This window comes from Chionomys nivalis, chromosome 14 (genome assembly GCF_950005125.1).
Source record: "Chionomys nivalis chromosome 14, mChiNiv1.1, whole genome shotgun sequence".
In the NCBI taxonomy this organism is placed as follows: domain Eukaryota; kingdom Metazoa; phylum Chordata; class Mammalia; order Rodentia; family Cricetidae; genus Chionomys; species Chionomys nivalis.
The window spans coordinates 67,478,726-67,493,252 of NC_080099.1; positions in this window are offsets into that span (position 1 = coordinate 67,478,726).

Sequence of the window (14,527 nt, forward strand, 5' to 3'; positions counted from 1 at the left end):
GCAGGCTTAGTTCTCTCTGCAAAGAGGGAAACTTGGCAATGATGGAGGCTGAATACTTAAATGGCAATCAACTTCTGGCTCGTATCAATTAATTCCTTCATGGACTCCTGCCTAAGTATAGCATCTTGAATTCCCAGCTGTGGAAGCCATGAAAAACAGCCCAAGCCACACATGCCACCATCTCAGAAAGGGCACACCAGCGAAAGAACAGAAAGGTGGACAAGCCACCTCTGGGTACCCATGATGATGATGTGGGGCTCTCGCCTTTCATCACCTGTGTTTATAGAGCAGGGTGTATACCTGTTTCTCTGAATGCGAAACATCAAGAAAACTTCTAATAAGTTTGTGTGAAATCTTTCTAAAGGCCATCACATTCTCTTGACTCCGAAATATGCAGATTCAATCAGACTGGGGGCTCAGAAACCAGTAGAAAATGTCTCCTCACTTAGGAACTAGAGAAGCCGATTGAAAATGGTTTTCATCTCAAGGAGCCCACCACAGACACCCATGTACTTCTGTTATATGGTCAAGAAGCACTTTGATCAAAGGTGCCACAGGCTGAGGGTGAGCGGGCATGATTCCCTGGGAGGGCTGGCAATTCTTCAGTTCTTCCGGCATCTGCAGACAGTGCGATTCAGACCACACCAACTACATGGGGAATGTGGGTGTTCCGGTGTCTCCTCACTCAGGTAAGCTCCCCAGAACTAATGATCTAACAGTATGACTCTCTCCAGGATGCAAGCAGTGGAAGTCAAGGTCACCTAGCAGGCTTCCCTTCTCGTCATCCTCCCCTGCCAATGAGGTATGACCAACCTTTTGCTCTCCTTCCTCAAATCAGAAGAATAGAGTCCCTCCCTCAGAAGACCACACTTGTCTTCTGGAGTCACTTTCTGTCACATGCTGTCAGATATCGGGGCCTTCGAGCGTATTTAAGCATTGTGGAGCTGTGAGGAGATGGCTCATTTGGTAAAGTGCTTGTCTTGCAAGTATGTGGACTTGAATTTGATCTCTGGAACCAAAGTAAAGGAGCCACGTGTAATGGTATACACTTGTAATACTAAAGTCACGCAAGTGGAGACAAGAGAAATTCCAAAAGCTCTGTGGCCAGCTAACTTAGCCTGCTTGGTGATTTCAAGGCCAGTGGGAGGGGGACCTCTTTTCGAAAACCAAGGTGTGTGGCACCTGAGGAGCAACATCTGCCTGAGTTTCTGTAAACGTGCACACGTATACACACCAGGAAGTTTAGGGAAAGATAAACACGATGAGTACTTAAGTTGATTTAAGTTGAATTTTAAAATTTAGTTCCTTGATCTCTCTTTGTTTCAAATGTTCAGTTGTTAAAATGTGTTCATATGTTTTTCTTTGGGTTCACCTTCTTATTTAGCTTCTCTAGGATCACGAATTATAGGCTCAATGTCCTTTATTCATGGCTAGAAACCAATTACGAGTGAGTATATCCCATGTTCCTCTTTTTGGGTCTGGCTTACCTCACTCAGGATAGTGTTGAACCCAAAGAAAAACGTATAGTTATCCTCCTGAATATTAAACTTCATCAGACGATGAAAGGAGACAGAGACAGAGCCCCACATTGGAGCACCGGACTGAAATCTCAAGGTCCAAATCAGGAGCAGAAGGAGAGAGAACACGAGCAAGAAACTCAGGACAGCAAGGGGTGCACCCACACACTGAGACAATGGGGATGTTCTATCGGGAACTCACCAAGGCCAGCTGGCCTGGATCTGAAAAAGCATGGGATAAAACCGGACTCGCTGAACATAGCGGACAATGAGGACTACTGAGAAGTCAAGAACAATAACAATGGGTTTTTGATCCTACTGCACTTACTGGCTTTGTGGGAGCCTAGGCAGTTTGGATGCTCACCTTACTAGACCTGGATGGAGGTGGGTGGTCCTTGGACTTCCCACAGGGCAGGGAACCCTGATCGCTCTTAGGGCTGACGAGGGAGGGGGACTTGATTGGAGGAGGGGGAGGGAAATGGGAGGTAGTGGTGGAGAGGAGGCAGAAATCTTTAATAAATTAATTAATTAATTTAAAAAATTCATAAAATAAAAACAAAAACAAAATGAAAGAAAAGAAAAAGAGAAAAGAAAAAAAAATAAAATGTGTTCATAGCTCCTATATGGAGCCATACAGAGTCCTGCTGGACAGTTCCAACCCAGTCCTCCCACTTCCATGTCTCTTCAGTATATGAATGGCATCTTCATCTAAGTCGCTTCTCTGTCTCAGTATCTTCCTCGTACTCCTATCTTCGGCTTTCCTTCTGTATTCAGTGAATACACATTTACAACACACACACACACACACACACACACACACACACACACACACTCACTCACCTTGGAACATCCTCCCAGAATTTTTTTTCTCTTGATTTCTTTCCAAATTTCTCAGTTTGTGGTCTGTTTCTACTTCCTCTACTTCCTGATGGTACCTCCCCTGCAGGCTGATGTCCTTCAGTTCATCAATATCCTTTTACCTAAAATGTGATTTCCAAGGTCACCTGTAATGACCTCAGCAGACAGTCATTCTGCTTATTTTATTAGTTGGTGCTTCTTCTTCTTCTCCTGCCCCTGTCCTGCTGCCCACGTTCCCACATCCTTGCTTGATAATCATCCTTGTGTAGAGTCTTTCATATCCATTACCTCTTCATTTTCTGACTTCTAGCCTTTCTCTAATCCACCCTATATATGGCCATCATGTTAATCTGCATAAAACATATATTGCATAATTTTCTCATTCAGCAAATACTTGTGGCTTCCAAGTGATGTAACGAAAAGAAGAGGAACAAACTGAAACTTCCCCTGCTACTTACAAGTTATGTACACCAACCAATCCCTTCTCTTTCTGACATGACTTCTCCCATCTTTAATTGAAGGATAGGTAAACTTGTAAGATATTGTAGGATCTTTTTTTTCTCTCAGTCTTTTACTCATGGCCAGAAATACCTGAAATATAGTGGTTGTCCATTCTAATAAAGCAACTGTGTTATGTAATAGAGATTGATTTACTCTGGAATTTCTTTAGGCTAGTTCTACAGTGGTGCCTTGTGTACACTGAGCCTCCGATCGCTCTCAACTCCCCATGTCTCTCATGAGAAGTATTTCCTAAATACACACTCCTGTGAGAACCTACAGTACTGGTTTATCTCCTGCAGGAGGTGAATGTCCCTTTGACTTTCTAGCTTGACTTACTGGGTGGGGCACCTTTCTATCACTGTGGTGAAACACCACAGCCAAGGCAACGTTCAAACGGAGGAGTTTATTTCAGTTTACAGAACTAGATGGAGGGTTCATACTGGTGGAGGAGGCAAGGCAGCAGGCAGCCAGAGCAGGGGACAGATCACAGGAAGGAGAGAGCACAAACCGGAAGTGAGCCTTGACTATGAACCTATGTCCCTCGGTGATATACTTCCTTCAACAAGTCTGCACCTCCTTTTCATTCCCCAAACAGGAAAACCAGTGGGGACCAAGTGTTCAAATGTCTGGTCAATGGGACATATTTCTCTTTCAAACTGCCACCTCTGCTCTTCTCAACTTTCCCGGCCTGGTAGTTCACCCAGATTCACCATGCTTCATTTCTTTGCAGAGTGAGTTCACTGCTGTTTTGCTATCTTCACTATGCAAACCCAGTTACTCCCGCTCTTCCCATGTTCTTTCTTCATCCCCCTCTTACCTCAGTTCTGTTGTTTTCTGGACCCAGGAAGCCCCTGCTAAGCTGTCTTGCTATTTCACTTCTCTAAATGCTGATTGGACTTAGAATCTGACTTGGTGATTCCCCATGCCCTTGAAAACTAAAAATCAAGCTTTTTCTTCCTCCCTGGACTATTTTTCTTTCGGGGATGAGGGCAATCTCTCTGTGTGTGCCTTCCCCTCACTTTTTCTTTCTCTGATTGTTTGGTTTGGCTTGGCAGGAGCTCATGTATCCCAGACCACCTGAAACTGGATATATAGTTGAGGATGACTTTGACCTTCTAAGCCTCTGCCCATGAATACCGAAATCACAAATGTGCCACCGTGACTTTTCTGTACGACACTAAGGATCAAAATCAGAGCTTGTGCACACGAGGTTGGCACTCTACCGACTCGACAACATCTCAACCCTATCTCTGTGTTTTAACTCACTTTTACTGTTTCCACCTCCTACAAGTTCAATAAAATATCTATTGATGAATTCCTATCTTAGCTGTTATTGTCAGTTCACTGGTGTTCAGCATACTTGGACTATGTTCCTCTTGAGTCCAGGCCCAACTGATATGGAGGTGATTATCTGTCCTCTATCAAGTACCAAAGACAGAAACTGCCCTCTACAGAAGCTTTTTGACTTACAGTAGCTTTATAGCTGGTGACTGGTCATAAATAAAAACATAAGTGTGTTTTACCCTAGTAATTACATGACCATGACTAGGGCCTCTACCCAGCACCATGAGATGGATCAGAACACATTCCAATAGTCATAGAGGTTAAAGTTCAAAATTTGCATGTCGCTCTTATATCAGCTTCAAGTTAACCAATCATTGTTAAGCCATGTTAAGTCAGGGATCCTAAGGACAGTTGCCTGGAAACTCAGTCTCTACCTTTCTCTGAGACTGCTACTTGCCCCCTACCTCTTGAACCATGTGAGGAAAGCATCTGATTCAGCACAAATAATTAGCCCCAAGATCATGGAATTGCAACTCCAAAATGCCTTCATCTTTGGTCCTCTTGACACCAGTGATTTCATCCTATAAGTTTAGTACCAAAATTCTGCAATGAGCCCTCTGTAAACAGCAGCCAGCTGTAGGACAGAAAATGAACTAGACATGGTCCACAGAAGACGGGACACTCTTCCCTCTATTACCAGCTCCTATGTGGTAGACAGGCTCAGGCTGCCCATATTCAGTACTCAGTACAAAGATTAAAACAGCATTCAAAACCGAATCTGAAAAAGTGCTGGATCCGTATGTAAATCCAAGCATTAGGCCTTTCCTTTCTCAGAGCAACAGAGATGTTGACTGTGATTGCAGATAATAAGAGCTTTCCCTCTGATGAAATGCGCCTATACTGAACAGAGCACACACTATATTCCCATGACAAATATATTTACACTCAACTCAGAACATGGAGAGAAAAGAAAATGTCAATAGTTGACAGCTTCTTGGCCTATGGGGTGTAATCCAGGAGCATAATAAATTCATTTAAGCTTGGTGTTGAATAAATGCATGTTAGGGCCGTGCGTTTTTTTGGCCTTTCCCTCGACACATTGTTTGAATACAATGTCACGTTCCTCTTCATGTTACTCAATCCTCAGGCTGCTGTCAGCAGAAACATGGACCAACCTGATAGTTTGGGGGCAAATCTGCAGTAATTTCCCCTAAAGATTGAAACAAGAAAGGGCATGAAAGAAAATACCTTATTGCCAGATGTTCCTGGGTGACTATTTCATATTTGCAAAATACACCTCAAGATCACTGGCTGCTGAGGGACTGCAAAGTCCAAAAGCAAGATGTCTGGTCACAGAAGATCTTAATCACACTGATCAATGGCTAATCAGAGTCAAGGGCTAGAAACCACATAAAAGAATACCTCGATCTAAAAGCTAAATATGTGCTTCTCCCTATTAGTATATTTCTTGTCTCATACAAATTGGATTCGAAGATAATGCTTCTCCCTGGCAGATCTCACAAGCTATCAAACATTTCAGGCTTTGTGTGTAAAAGCATGACATATTGGTTCAGACTCAAACTAGCATGTTGCTGGTAGAGTTCAAGAGTATGAGAAATACTACACCCTACTGTTTTCATAAGCACTGAGCTCCATTGAGTTAAGACAGATGGTAGCAGGCAAAGATGCAATCTTATCGTCAAAAGCTAAAATATGTCAAAAATATGTTAGCAAGCAAAATAGAGCAGATCGTTTGCTTCGCGTGTCGCAACAGCTTGCAAAACATGTTAGAGTACTGAAGCTCTGGTTGTGTAAATAAAGGAACAGTAAGCAGAGAGACAGCCAGTGGCCTGAGAACCTGCGCATTCATTGTCCCTCTTCTGTGGTTTGGGTACCAGAGACACACATGTCACCTCAAGGAGCCCCAGACAAACATCAGGAGGTAACCAACCTCACCCACAACGATCTCTTTCCTGTCCCTGAGCAATGACTTTTTCTGTGCTAGATAAGCCATTTAACTAAATTACAGAAGGCGTTCCAGCTTCCCAGAGGAAACAAGGATCCACTGAGAACCACTCTGCCAGTCAGCTCAAGAAAGAGGAGGTGGGTGTTGCTTTAAGACAAGATGCACCCAAGGCTTTCTGTACCCACCAGTCTCAGCGCAAGGTGCTTCCTCTGACCACAGGCCTTCTGACGTCTGGCCTCGTTGATTTCTTTCTTATAACCAGGATGGTAAGGAGTGGAGGACATGTTGATCATGATAGTGGGAACTGGGGGTGCTGAATCTTGAGTAGCCGCTGTGGATCCGATTGTGATTTGTTGACATCAAATGAGAAACATGCTTATGTTCCCCAGTTATGTTGGCTATCCTGTGTCCAGTATGAGTTTCTCCATCTTCTGCAGCCAGGAAATGCTGGAGCGGAAAAGCGACGGCCGTCAGGGGACTTGCCACGTGGCTCAGCATCCGCACCTCTAGCGATAATCTGCACCTGTGCTCTGCACATTTCCACGCACTCAATTCTGCGTCTCAATTGCTGGAAGGAGCTGCAGGAAAAAAAGCCTGAAGGTTGCTGCTGTTTGGAAATAGTTTGATCAGCTACATGGGCCAAGAATAAGGCAACGAGGAGAATCTGCATTGTTCTTGAAGAGGCGCCAAAAGAGACTGAGTAGGCCCGAAACTGTAGAAGAAGAGACCAGAGTAGGCAGTGTCCCCTGCTGAGCGGCCACCAAGTAAAACTGGTAGCTACCAAACATTTGTTTTTCTTGTTTTGTTTGTCACTTTCTTTTTTTTTCTTTGTTCCTTCTCTTCATTTTTCACGTAATGTCCCACCGTGTGCTCTGGACCATAGTCTGACTTTACACTCAAGAGGTAGCTCATACTAGCTTTGAATTCCATAGGGCAGTCATCTTGCCTCAGCCTCCTGAGTGCTGGGATTATACCTGGACACAGTTAGAAGACTTGGTGTGATCTTTTGGTTTGGTTTAGTTGGGTGCTGTGGGGTGTGTTTGTTGCTGAGTGTTAAGAAAACTAAACTTCACTATACACAAAATTTCAAGTCGAGGTGTAGTGTAGCAGGCTTTGCTGGGTTGCCAACCCTCAAATCATGACATGGAGACATATTATTGCTTATGAATGCTTGGTCCAAGCTTATGCTTGGTTTGTTTCTAGCTAGCTTTAAAAAAATACTTAAATTAACCTATTTCTATTAATCTCGGTGCTGACCCGAGGCTCGTTTACCTTATTTATATCCATACATCCAGCTTTCTTCTTTCCTCTGTGTCTGGCTGGTTGGTCCCTGGCAGACTAACTGGCTCCCCTCTTCTCTCTGCCCAGGAGCCCTGCCTATCCCTCCTCTGCCTAGCTATTGGCCATTCAGCTTTTGATTTGACCACTCAGTTGCTTTAGGCAGGCAAGGTGAAATAGCAACACATCTTTACATAGTTCATAAACAAATGTAACACACCTTTATATAGTTAAACAATTATTCTGAACTATAAACAAATGCAACACAACTTTACATAATTAGACAAATATTCTATACCACAACAGCATAGTGCTCACTACAGCTTGTGTAGGAGAGGATTCTTCATGGAGAATTTAACCAGGGTACTAGTCCTGCCTCTGGTCTTAAGCGTGGAGAAAACAAACAAAATGGAAGGTGCTGAATATGGGCTTAGGTTGGTAACTCAACCCCACAGCCAAGGTCACTCCAGAAAAACATTCCTGAGAAGGAACTTTCTGGAGTAAGGAGTCTGGAAACAGAAGAGTAGCTCATGCTACTGAAAGGGATGTGCAGCACCGCCTGCCAGGGAGTCACAGTCACTGCCCACCTCTTGTCTCCTGCACCCTCTCCATCTCCATTTCTCTTCAATCCAGCAAAGTCAAATTCTTCCAATGACTTGTGATTGGTATCATAATGTGAATTTCTGTTGTTTTGATGTTTACCTAGAGACTCAACCTTAAGAGTCTTCACAAAGTGACTTTTGTATAATGATTTCTCATGGAACTTTAAGAAATTCTGGTGTTAAATGTTAAAATAATAAACATTGAATACATACTACATATGTGTCTCCCTCAATCCACACAACTATCACCTCATATCGTAATGGAAAGCAATTTTGTGAGGGTCTTGAAGAGAAAAGAAGATATGACTCAAAGTCAAAGATTATATGATGAAAAATGAGAAAAAATGTTTTTATGGGCCATATGTTTTAGTTATCACTTAAAACTTGGTGAGATGACTCTGTGGGTAAAGGTGCTTACTGCTGAGCCTGAGGAACTGAGTTCAATCCCCAGGACCCACATGGTAGAAGGAGAACAGACCTGCAAATTTCCTCTGACTTCCACTCAGAAGCCGTGTGCATGTGAACATGTGCACACACACACACACACACAGTCACTCACACACACACATATAAACACACACCACCACCACCAAACTAATAAATGTGAGTTAGAGTTAAAATTTTTCTAAAGAAATAGGTAGAATTGTCTGTCTACATATAGGCTGTCTATCGACATTAATTAATTAACATCCTACTTGGCATTTCATTGAGAAGAATAAACATTTAAAAGACCCAATAAGACCTCTGTAACTGTAATTCTGTGATGGGGGGTTGACTCAGGGTGGGCTCTTGATAAATAAAAATGAAACATGCAATTCACAATTTCTGCTAGCATTGAAGCAGGTGAATCCTACCTGGCAGGCTGTAATGAATGCAGTAGACTAAAGGGAATACCTTAGCTTAAATAGCCATGCGCTTTAGTTATCAATGGGAGCATAGAGACAATGGTCCCACCTCACAATTTACTTGTTTGTTCTTAATTGCACATAAATGGAATTCCTTTCATTGGTGGAACTGATATATACAAATCTTTGGGGGACTGTTTTTATAAGAGAAAAGAGGTTCAAGGCAAAGTAATTTCTCAGAGAAGTTAAATGGGGAATTGGTTCTTATTGTAACACTGCTGGGTAGCAATGGGGTGAGTCCTGAAGTGCTTCCCTGCTGTATGTTCTTGGAGCAAGGACTAAGGTTTTAGGGTATCTCTAAGGTAGAGAAAGGTCATGATCACATGTTGACTGCTGTGAAGAGAAAGTGTGATTGTGAACAGGAGTGTAATAGTTCCAGTTGGTATCCAATAATTGTTCATTCTTATTTATGAACACAATACTCCTGGAAGCTCCTTCAACCTGCAAGTAGACAAGAGTTGAAAGAGCTCTTAATGCTTTTATTTTTCATCACGTTTTGTAGCAAATGCCATATACCACACTAACCTTGCAAAATGAGTGATATGTAAGATGCCTATTTTATTCAGTCAGTATGGTGGGGGTTGAGGAGACAGCAATACCAGTATGCAGAAAAATCCTGCAGATAATTGAGAAGGTGCTGAGTTCAGAAGAGATAGTCACAGGAATTCAGAGTCCAGGGAAGCCCTCCTAGGGGAGGAAGAAATCATAGATGTCAGTAGGAGCCCTAAAGTTGTGAATCCCATGCAGAAGAAGCAGCCTAGGTGCTAAATAAGACAAACTGCTATTGTTTGGTAGGAATTGTTCACAAACAAACAAACAAACCCTTGAATACACGCAACACTATTCATGTCTTATCTTCAGAACCACCAAAGCAGTGTGTCATCCAAGTTTCTAACATCTGAGGCCTTGATGGAGGAACTGACCCTTGCAGGGTAACCTAAATTCCTAGAGATGGCAAATGTCCCTCCAAAAGTGTCCTTTATCTACTGATAAACTGTATGATTGCATCCACCATCTCCTTGGTTGAACTCTAAGAGTCTCTTGGTTCTGGGCCACACCCTACTTCCTCCAGTCAGTGCCATGTAGTGCCACGTGACCACCAGGAGCCCTTACATTGGAAGTCCACTGAAACTATTCAAGCCAGTCCTCAAATCAAAGTAAAGTTTTTGTCTACAATTTATTGTTGCTTTTCTACTATGGCCAACCTTGGCCCTCCACAGATGGTCCTGTGTAGAATGTTATACTCCTTTTCATGATAATAATAAGAATAAACATTTCTTCCAAGAATAAGAAAATGGCTCCATTAGAAAGGCTTGCTACACAAGCATGGGGCTGATTTCCTATTCCCAACACCCATATAAAATATCTAGCACAGTGACTCACTTCTGAAACCCCAGAAGTGGGGAGGTAGAGACAGCCAAGCTGAATCAGTGACCTATAGGCTCCTTGAGAGACCTGTGTCAAAAATAAAATAAGGAATGTTCAAAGACACATGGTGCCAACCTCTGACTTGTACATGCATACATGTGCAAATGAACCTGTACAACACATGCAACGCACACACACACTATTTCTTTTTTCTTGGCATCACTTCCATGTCTTTTGCCCTACTAGGTTTCACACACATACTGAGTGGTTCAAATGAGATATATAAGTAAAGTGTGAATAAGGACTGGGAAAAAAACAGAACTATCAGATTCTACGAAAATCAGAGTTTGTGAGCAGCAGGTCAATAGGAAACGATTCCCATGGAAGGCCAGGCTGACGTACCTGCAGTTAGAGCTGCTCCAGAGCCTACAATACCAGACTGCCTCACAGGATGATGACCAGAGACAAGAAAAGCACAGCAGGGATTTGCTAGCCCCCATAGTGTGATTATACCTGACACTGTCTCAGTCAGTTGCTCTGGGACATATGCTTGCCCCTTTGCCACACAAGTCTTAGAATCTTAATTTCACTTTCTTTGTTCCATCCCTGGGAACCCTGAAACATTACAAGAATATCTTTCTAATTAATGGAGTTAGAAAAATGTCACCACTCTGGGGACATGAGCCAAAATTTTTATATCTGAATAAAGCTAAGAATTGGCTAAACTCTGAATCCTCACCCATGGTAGAGCATGGTCACAATATCTCTTCTACTCTACCCAGGGACCACATAGTCTCATCATTTCCTGTTTATCTTCTAGGAAGACACTTCAGCAAGTCTAGCAAAGTGGGTCCAGTGCAATAATGGAAGGAATAAATAATATCACAGGATAACATCTTCCTCCAAGTCCTCCTTCATGCCTCTGGTTTTCCTAAAGATGGCCCCATGCCTGAAATGATGGTGATATAGAGGGAGGGGGAGCTGCGATCAGAGATGGGGATCATAGCTGTGACGATGGAGTGTTGGCAGGGCTATGTCTTGTGGGCTGTGAAGAGGGAAGGCTGTCCCTATGCGTGCATGAATGCATCATTGCAGGAGCTGATTCTCTTGAGAGTGCTTCTTTATAAAAGAATTTGGCTCCATTGTTGTGTTTTCTTTTCTCTCCCATTCCTCTTCTCTTCTTACTCCACTCTCTTATTCATCTGTCTTCTGCCATCAGGCAGACAAGGAGGACTTACTCACTAGGTGCCAGTCCGTGGACCTTCATTCAACCTTTTTGCCTCCACAACCCTAAGAAGAAAATCTGTGCTCTTCTAGAATTGCCTAGTGTTCGATATTTGTAGACAAAGGGTACTCAGATACATTCCTTACCTTTGACATTTTGTGTTGGTAGAAGGTTGGTTTCGATGAGATTGGGACAAGGCAGCATTCACTGGAACTGGTTAACAAGAACTGGAGACTGGATTTAGCCCTGTCATGGTGCCTTTTGCTCTGTCACCTGGAACCTAATTGATCCAGACTCTCTGCACTGGGCTGGGTTTGTCCTATGTTCAATGTCTCATGGTTATTTAGGGAAAGTCAAAAATAGGCTTTGCTTTGGTTTTAGAGTAACTAGAAAACTGTTTTGTGGAGTAAACAGGTTCAGTCAACCACAGACAAAGCTGATGCTGTTTGGGTTTTCATCTGCCTCCTGATGCTGGTCTTGGTTGACAATGAACCTGACATTTGAATAGTATTTACACATGGTCACAGACACACCAAACACTGGACTAGTGATGTGAGGTTTCCCTCTGTATGCTATGATTACCATTGATAAATAAAGAAACTGGCTTGGCCTGTTGGTAGGGCAGAACTAAGGTAGGTGGGAAAAACTAAATGGAATGCTGGGAGAAGGAAGGTGGGAAGAAAAGCCATGTAGCCCTGCCAGAGACAGACATCAGAACATTGCCAGTAGGCCACAAGCCTCATGGTAAAATATAAAATATTGGAGATAGGTTAATTCTAGATGTAAGAGCTAGCTAGCAGTACAGTTAAGTAATTGGCCAAGCAGTGTTTTAAATAATATAGTTTCTATGTGATTATTTCAGGGTTAAGCTGCTGGGAACTAACAAGTGGCCTCTCTTCATACTACAAATTGGCACCAACATCGTTGATTAAATCCACTTAAAACCTGAGAGGGCTTAGAAAGGAATTCTAGATACAAAAATACAAACTTTAACACAGCTTCTTGCTGTTTGCTGGCAGCATGCCACAGTTCCTTTAAGAGAAGTTTTCCTGATTCAGAAGCAGAAAAGAAAAGCCATGGTTTTGAAATGAAGGATTTCTGGGCTGTGCTGCCAGTGAGACCTCTGGCTCTTTCAGGAGACCAAGCATTTGAATGGGATTTGTGAGCAATGTGCTATGGCTTGGTTGGTGGCAACATGGATCGGCTATGTGCCTAGAGATGGGGCACTGTACATAGCTCCCAGAGTCAGCAAGCAGCTCTGCCATACTGACTGGGCAGGGCAAGCAGGAAGTGCCATATTTCCCCTAGCAATGGTGCAGCTTAAGTTCATAAAAAGCATTTTTAAGATGTGCTGCATGGCAGTAAATAATTACAGATACACAATAGGACAGATTTAGATATAAAATATCTCTAAATGAGACACAATGTGTTTAAAAATGTGTGTAGGCTTGGGAGAAAGAAGAAAAACAATATAGAGAGTTATAAAAAGAAGTAAATGGTTTTACAAGAAAGGTAAAGTCTTTAAAGAGACAGAGTACAGACAGTCATAGATTTAAAAAAAGTAAAAAGAATAAGCCACATAAAGATGGAAAATACACAGAGAGTCTGGATTATGTAATCAACATATAAACTTTAAAAGTATTTTATATTCAAAATATGAATCTACAGATATGTTGCTTTGGAAAAGAGGTTCTTCTTTTGTTTCCACAAAGGATGAGAACCTGTGGATTCATTCCAGACTAATGTGGTTTGATGGACCACGATCCTTCAAAAGGTTGCCGCCAACCCCCAAGAAGAAAATACTTTGCTCAACAAAAAGCAAAAGGCAGTATGGATAAAACTGTGCCCATATTTCCAAATATTGTCTATAAATGTCTGTTTACATTTAAAGGGGGATATGATATAGATATGACTAATTTGTATTTGTATGGATCTCGGTTTATTGATACAAATTTAAGGTCAATTTTGTTATATGTATATGTATTTCTTATCTTGATTAAGGTATTGTGTTTGTGTAGCTCATTTAAAAATGTAATGTATAATTAAGAAATATAGATTAATAGATAATTATCTATAATAGTCAAGCTTGTAGTCATGTAAGTTAGGTTTTCTAGATATATAGAATATAATTCAGTTAGGAATTCTTCAAATCTTTTAGAGCCTTTCAGAATATGACATTTAAAATGTTTTAAGAACTTAGGACTTTTCATGACAATGAGACACATCTGTTCCTGGCAACACCAACTACTTCAAGAGGAAGATGGACATTGAAAAGGCTCCTTGTGGATTGGGTTAGCCATTTGGGCAAGAAACTTCTCTTGACTGGGCTGCTTGATGCTATGTGTGAACTGGACATTCAGGACCTACAGAGAAATGACTGTTGAACTTGTCTGAAGGTGAGATTGTCCTTCAGGGTTCCTGCTTCATGAAAGAGTCTGCCAGATATTCTGCAGGACACAGAAGAAAGTGACTGAAAACTGTCAATATAGGTGGAACTGTCTTTGAAATTTCCTGCGTCATGGAAAAGTCTGCTGGATACTATGGGCCTGTGGGCTGAAGATTGAATGCCCCAATGATACAGAAGAACTTTGGATGATTGTCCAGGCAGCAAGATGTCTTTGTCAATTTTAGAGTTTAGAAATTGCTTACAATGTACTTCCTGTTTACTTAGGTAATATATCCTTTTGGGGTCTTTAATGGAGTTGAAGAATAAATAGATATAGTTTTCCTTAGTTATGATAAAATATAAAGTAGATATAAATATTGTAACTGTAACTCTTGCTTGATAACTGCTTTATTATATCTAATATTAGTATGTTAAAACCTTCCTTTTTATTTAAACAGAAAAGGGGAAGTGATGTGGGATTTCCCTCTGTATGCTGTGATTACCATTAATGAACAAAGAAACTGGCTTGGCCTGTTGATGGGACAGAACTTAGTAGGCAGGGAAAACTAAATGGAATGCTGGGAGAAGGAAGGTGGGAAGAGAAGCCATGTAACCCTGCCAGAGACAGACGTTGGAA